General features: G+C 33.4%; 1 long non-coding RNA gene across 1 annotated transcript in view; it reads left to right on the top strand.

The window, feature by feature from the left end:
- The first annotated feature begins 808 nt into the window (after positions 1 to 808).
- LOC138708636 (uncharacterized) overlaps positions 809 to 8064 on the top strand; it is a 594603-nt gene continuing 587347 nt past the window's right edge. The window contains exon 1 of the long non-coding RNA XR_011334743.1: positions 809 to 847. This is a non-coding gene — a long non-coding RNA (uncharacterized lncRNA). The remainder of the gene's footprint in view (positions 848 to 8064) is intronic.

Raw genomic sequence — 8064 nt, 5'->3', positions numbered from 1 at the left:
AGATGGAGATGTCATTGCAACTAATTAGAAATTCCTCTTTCAGGTATTTAATAAACTATCTTCGCACAAAATAATGTACGATACACGAGCGGTATGTTTTCTTTCAATTCTCGGAAATTAAAAAAGCTCAACTACGTTTCGCTTTTTCAAACTTTTCCTCGAACATGAAAACTTCAACATACCGCTCTTGTAACGCATATTACTATTAACACTAGTGCGAAAATTATTTTTAACACTGACTCTTTTTGTTCACCGCTGTGGAGCAACGGTTAGCATTTCTGACCTTGAAATGAGCGGGTCCGGATTTATATTCTTGTTGTGACAAGTTACCTTGTTTTTCTGGAGTTTTCTCTCAACCCATTAAGAGCAAATTCTGGGTAACTTTCGGCGCTGGAACCTGAACTCATTTCGCTGGCATTATCACCTTCATTTAACTCAGACGCTAGATAACTACAGCAGTTGATAAAGCGTCTTAAAATAAACCAATTAAAACACTGACCTTCAACTGTTATAATTACCATTTGTTTCCCACTAAAAGTCACAAGCAGCAATTACAATAGATCACAAACAATGCGAGATCTATTAAAAAATGTTTTGATTATGAAACGTACATAAATTAAACAAATTGGCTTACCTATTTTATTGATAATTATATGAAACAATTAAGAATTGAATGTAATTATAATGTATCGCGCTTACACCGGATATAGCAGTAGGAAAGTTAGGAGAATTGCCTCCACACCAGCAGTAACAAACGGCTGCCAAAAGATAAATAAAAACGTGTGTTAAAATGGTTTTATTTTGTTCACAGGTTTACTACACTCAATCTGCGGCCTCGTTTCACAAGGTAAAATTACATCTTTTAATAAATAATATAGTGAATAATATTTTACAGATAGAGAAACTCAAGATTCTTACATTTTTATTCTACAAAGTTTAAAGAGAAATGTTGTGATGCTGTATAAAGATGACTTTGTTAAGTTCCTGAAAATACACGTTTGTAACATCCTGGATTATGATACATAGATTTTCAGAATGCAGCATATCTATCTGTCGCCTCTTTGCAGATATGTGTGCATAGAATTGAACGGATTTTATTCATGTTCATTTTCTACGAGTCAATTTATTCAACAGTATGGATATAGGAAACATTTTGCTATTACAGTATACAAATATCTATTTTATGTCAATATCTGCAGAATTAATTTCATAAAACTACTTAAGGTAGTATTTTAATGTACCGAAGTACATATGATATTTCCATGCAGATATTCTGCGTCATCATACGATGAAAGAGTAATGGAACGGAGAAAAACTCTCTCCGGCGCCGGGATTTGAACCCGGGTTTTCAGCTCTACGTGCTGATGCTTTATCCACTAAGCTTAGTGGATAAAGCATCAGCACGTAGAGCTGAAAACCCGGGTTCAAATCCCGGCGCCGGAGAGAGTTTTTCTCCGTTCCATTACTCTTTCATCGTACTTAAGGTAGGCCTATACATCGATTCTTAGGATAAAAATCCACATTATTTCCTTGATATTTTTCAAACTTTGGTGTTATGATTCTTAGGAGTAAACTAAGCAATTTATATATTTCAAACTTGAAGATCGAATTTGGGGGCCTAAAGAAAGTTAAACAAAAATTAATAACCTAGCGTCAAACTATTATCACCTCAATGGTCTCCTACATGTAGAGAATGTTACATACTAAAATTATGTATTTATCTTGAGTCATTCAAAAAATATGCTACATTATATATGCTAAATGTGTATATTTTTGGAAGAAATAATTATTATAATAGATTAAAGATAATAATTTTAGTTTACAACATAGCCACATGTTTAACATTTAATTTGGTACCTCAATGAAGTGTTTTGCCTAATTGGAAGTCAACTTTTTGTCCGTCGGAAGGGTAACAAATGTCGGAAAATGTGGAATAGTAGAAAACAGACACTGAAGATGGCTTGAGTTATAGAGTGTATAGTGCGCTTATATTATAAATGCCCAAATAATGATGAAATTATTGAGATAATGGATATAAGTTATATACTTTTTAAAACTAGAAGAAGTGACATTTCAGATGAAACGAAACATTATTTACCAACATTTTGAAAAAAATCTAATATTTTTAGAGGCTATGTATACCTTAAAAAGTAACATTTGTAGTTGAAGTGTAAACTTTTTGAGAATTGAAAGAGCGGTTTTTTGTACAGGGTGTCTGACTGACTCGAGCCGTTCATAAATTGTTTTAGGCATCACGCACAACACGACTAATGGTAGACACTTTTCGTCGTTTAAATTATCTAACTCGCAGCGTTTGTGTTTTAGTTTTAATAATGATTGAAAACAGCTGAACTAATAAATAAGTATAAACAGGTTGATTCATACGATGCATTTGAGTAAAGAAACATTCATTTATAATACGCGGATCTCTCAAAGTAGTTAATGGCTCTCAGCTAGAGTAATAGGTTCTATTAAGAACGAAAAGAACATTTAAAAATGGAACTTTTGTTTTTAACTATAAATAATAAAGTAATGTTTCAGTTTTTTAAATCTGTGCTTATTTTAGCCCTATGATAATTTGAAGTCCCCAGAATGAATTTAGTAATAATTGTTACTGGATAACTTGTACAGTGTTAGATAACTTGTGCAATATTTATTTTAGTACTGTGAATTTAAACTGATAGATTAGTTGCAATTTGTATTTGTATTAATTATTACTGTATAACCTGTGCAATAAAATTGATAAATTGTGCAATATATTTTAGGGATATGAATTTAAATTGATAGATTTGGTATAATTTTATTATTACTGGTAAAACTGTGCAGTATTAGATTACTTGTTCAATATAGTTTATGACTATGAAGTTGAATTGATAGGTTTGTTATAATTATATTATTAACTTACTGGTTAACCTGTACAATATTAGAAAACTTGTGCAATATTTAGGACTGTGAATTTAAACCGATAGATTTTTTAATAATTATTACTGGATAACTTGTAGAGTACTAGATAACTTGTTCAATATTTAGGACTGTGAATTTAAACTGGTAGATTTGTAAAAATTACTAGACCTACTGAATGACCTGTAAAGTATTAGACAACTTGTGCAATATATTTTAGGGCTGCGAGTTTAAATACGATAGATTTGTTATTATTATTACTGGTTAATCTGTACAGTATTAGATAACTTGTGCAATATTTAGGACTGTGAATTTAAACTGATAGATTAGTTACAATTTTATTTGTATTAATTATTAATGTATAACCTGTACAATATTAGATAATTTGTGCAATATATTTTAGGGATATGAATTTAGATTAATAGATTTGGCATAATTTTATTATTACTGGTTAAACTCTGCAGTATTAGATTACTTGTTAAATATAGTTTAGGACTATGAAGTTGAACTGATAGGTTGGTTATAATTATAAAATTGCTGGTTAACCTGTACAGTATTAGATAACTTGTGCAATATTTAGGACTGAATTTAAACCGATAGATTTGTAATAATTATTACTGGATAACTTGTATAGCACTAGATAACTTGTTCAATATTTAGGACTGTAAATTTAAACTGATAGATTTGTAAAAATTACTAGGCCTACTGAATAACCTGTACAGTATTAGACAACTTGTGCAATATATTTTAGGGCTATGAGTTTAAACTAATAGATTTGTTATAGTTATTACTGGTTAATCTGTACAGTATTAGATAACTTGTGCAATATTTAGGACTGTGAATTTAAACCGACAGATTTGTAATAATAATTATTAGGTCTACTGGATAATCTGTACAGTACTAGGCAACTTGTGCAATATTTTGGACTGTTTTTAAAGCGATAGTTTGTAATAATAACTGGATAACTGTGCAGTATTAATAGCTCTAAATTTAAACTAATTTGTAATAATTAGACAACTTTCAAAATACTTGCCTTCACCAATTTTGTGAAGCACCTTTAACACAGTCTTGTTACAAATTGTAACTTTTTTTTCGCATAACCTGCATTCTGTACTTTCATACAACATCGCAATTCCCCAGCGAGTTCGATAAAACTTTGTGTTAAGTACGGAATGAACCGAGAGGGCAAGGCAGGGCTTCAGCGCGGGAGCGTTAATTAATGAATTTGAGATTTGGCTCCCCTCGCGGAATATGATAGAGACGACGTCGACGCCGGGCGTCTCAGAATCCGGTGTGGGAACCCGGGGGTAGCGTCCACATGGCCGTGGGAACCTCGCTACTAAGTATCACCCCCCACTCCCACACCCCGCCACCGTCTCCTGCGACGTAATCCCAAAATCTCTTGAAAGGCACTTGCTTGCCCTCACCCTTCAACCCTGCAACCCCCTTGCTGCTTGAATTGCATACCAGTGCTTTCCAATTTTTGCAGAAGCCCTATAATACTAAGGTTTTATACTTTTTTTCATTAGTTATTTCTATTCTTCTCTTCTCTCCCTTCTTAAGGGGGTTGTAGATGATTGAAAAAGAAGCAGAGAGGATTGAAAAACCGGGGATAATGAGCCAAGCCAAGGAAGTAATTAAAGAAAGAATTGGATGCTTAATTAACACGTGGCTACAGTCATCTTAAAGAAGGGGGTAAAAAATCTCGAAGTCCCATGATTCTTATTTTGTTTTCTCCCTTCTTCGTAATCTGTAAGAGACTTAGAAGCAGATTTGCTAAGGAATGGAAATAGGTTTCATTAAAAGTAGCTGGAATTCAGATATTTTAGAACTATACAGAACAAATTACTTTTATAAAGATATGCCACTTGATATATTTTCTTCTTTACATAATCCTACCTTTGCATTCAGTCAAATCAAACCTGTTAATGTTGAAACTTTTTTCCTACAACCCAGTGTTTCAAGTCAAATATAAAGTCTTTTATTAGAGAGCATCATTTCTGGTACCATGGCTGCATCTGAAGTTCATGAGCTCATACCCCACCGGAGGTTATGTATTTTTCAAGAGACTTAGTACATACCAATGGTTTATAAGGAACCCGGAGGTTCGTTGCCCCCCTCACATAACCCCACCATCGTAATTTCCCTCTTTGTGATTTGCGGTCAAAAATTTCAGGGAGAAGGGAGGAAATTGTGTGATAATTTACGATATGCTTCTTCGAAATAGATTTCTTCGTAACTAAATTAATGTCGGATGCACCTTGTCGTAGATTTAGTTAACTTACAAGGACCTTGATTGACAGGACTTTAAACGAAATTTAAAGACAACAGGTTCTCATCACAAAATTCCGTGTTTTCTCAAAAATGGGTTTTCAGCTTAAGCTGTTATTGTACCTAGCGCCTCAATTTTTAGCTGCTAATTCTCAAGATAATTAACATTTCTCAACGTTAGATCTCGTATAATATATGCATGGACGTTTACAAATATTTTCATTGACTTTCGTTAACACTGCATGCTCATGGAGTATTTTAAACATAAAAAATGTAGTTTTGAGGAAAAGATTAATTTGTGAAAAGAGATACAATACTGACATATGAAGCAAGTCTAATATATAAATTGCTCCTGGATCTCAAAAAAGAAGTAGAACCAAAAAACATTTTACTACCAACTTCGTAAGTACCTCAGGAGTATTTTCGTACAGAAAACCGAAAATTGACTGCTTGAGTAATTTTTGTAAAAACTCAGTACTAGTGGACCTAAAGTGAGACAATAATAATGACTAATTATCCAATAATTGATGGAATTACAGCTGTCTCATTTGTTGTCTATTTAATGTAGAAACTACTGGAAATGCGAGATTGCGCGACTTATTTTGCTGTAGTATCCCCCTCCCAAATTATTGCGTAACGATTCATATCTTTGTTTCGTTTTTGTTCCTAATGCTTTCACAAATTATGGCACTATTTTATTACATTTCATTTTTGTTAATTCTTGTTTTAGTTAATGTTCTGTGTAGTGTACACACCTCAATTTTCAGGTGGCAATTTTGAAGTGTCTTGCAGTCTCAAATTGTTTATTAATTATTTATCCGTCCTATTAGCATTCCTTTGAAGTTTTAAAGCGGCTATTTATTTTACATGCTGGCCCGACGTAGAACCTCATACCGGTAGGATAGCGTTTTCTAATCAGAGATATCTTCTCCCAGGCAACACGGAATTAAATGCATTTCATTATTTTATTCCTCACGATAGGGCTCTTTACAGCAGTAAAATAAACAATTCAGAAGACTTATACGAACTGAGGACATACAATATGTAGAAATAAAACTTCAGGATATAGTAACTTGATTGAAAAATGGAAGATCGTCATATAAATTTAGTCCATTATTTACAAAAATTGAGCAATACAGTTTTCAATATAATGGACTTAAACTTCTCCTATTGTACCAAAGTCCTTATAGTACTTTCCGCACTAGAGAAAGTCAAAGAATTGAAAGATTTTGTTACGAGATTCAAGATATAGATGTAGATTAAACTTCTCATTGCGGATCCACACTTTTTCTCTTTTGCTATTAAGTATAACGGACGTAAATGTGGTGACATGCACACATAGGTAACATTGTGGCTTCAAAATAGAGCTATTAGCAATGGCAGCCGCTAATAATCTCATGGGAAGGAAATATGAGAAGGAAAAAGAAACTTCCTGCCCCAATTTCCTGAACTCGCAGTATGAGAAGGAAAAAGACATTTCGTCATAATTTTTTGCACCAATGTTGTGAACTTGTAGTATGAGAAGTAAGAAGGAATATTCCATATTTCTTGCACCAATGTTCTCAACTCGCAGTGTGAGAAAGAAGTAGGAACTTTTTCATATTTCTTGCACCAATGTTCTGAACTCGTAATATGAGAAGGAAGAAGGGACTTTTTGATATTTCTTGCACCAATGTTCTGAACTCGTAATATGAGAAAGAAGTAGGAACTTTTTAATACTTCTTGTACCAATGTTCTGAACTCGTAATATGAGAAGGAAGAAGGAACTTTTTCATATTTCTTGCACCAATGTTCTGAACTCGTAATATGAGAAGGAAGTAGGAACTTTTTTCATATTTCTTGCAACAATGTTCTGAACTCTCATTATGAGATGGAAGTAGGAACTTCTGCATATTTTTTGCACTTATGTTCTGAGCTCGCAATATGAGAAGGAAGTAGGAACTTTTTCATATTTCTTGCACCAATGTTCTGAACTCGTAACATGAGAAGGAAGTAGGAACTTTTTCATATTTCTTGCACCAATGTTCTGAACTCGTAATATGAGAAGGAAGTAGGAACTTTTCATATTTCTTGCACCAATGTTCTGAACTCGTAACATGAGAAGGAAGTAGGAACTTTTTCATATTTCTTGCACCAATGTTCTGAACTCGTAATATGAGAAGGAAGTAGGAACTTTTCATATTTCTTGCATCAATGTTCTGAACTCGCAATATGAGAAGGAAGAAGGAACTTTTTCATATTTCTTGCACCAATGTTCTGAACTCGTAATATGAGAAGGAAATAGGAACTTTTTCATATTTCTTGCACCAATGTTCTGAACTCGCAATATGAGAAGGAAGAAGGAACTTTTGAATTGCATAGAGCCAATCTTCTCCAAACTAATTCTTGAAATTGTTACTATTGAAAATAACGTTAATTTTTAACTGAATTGCATAGAGCTAATCTTCTGCAAAGTAATTCTTGAAGTTGTTATTATTTAAAATAGTGATAATTTTAACTCAATTTGATCGAATCAATCTGCTGCAGACTAATTCTTGAAATTATTGTTATTGAAAAGAATCAGAATTATTAACTCGATTGGATCGAACCAAACTTCTGCAGACTAATTTCTAGTTTTAATCTGTAATGGCTACTTAATATCGATGTGCTTATTGCTTTAGAATGATATTAAATAGTAGAATGACAAGCAGTGGGAATCAAAGTTTTCGAGCACAGCCCATCAACAGCCACTGTACCTACCACAGATCTCGCACGACATGCTAGGATCGAACCACGACTCCTTTCGTGAGAAGTCGTCAGCTGGCTGAGCTTGTGCTGAGCCTGTAATCATATGGAATAAAGTAGGCTACATATCGCCGCGTTCAAACTGGTACGTGTAATTTTGTTAGCAAC

This window comes from Periplaneta americana, chromosome 11 (genome assembly GCF_040183065.1).
Source record: "Periplaneta americana isolate PAMFEO1 chromosome 11, P.americana_PAMFEO1_priV1, whole genome shotgun sequence".
NCBI classification, from domain to species: domain Eukaryota; kingdom Metazoa; phylum Arthropoda; class Insecta; order Blattodea; family Blattidae; genus Periplaneta; species Periplaneta americana.
This window is presented reverse-complemented; position numbering and strand designations above follow the sequence as displayed.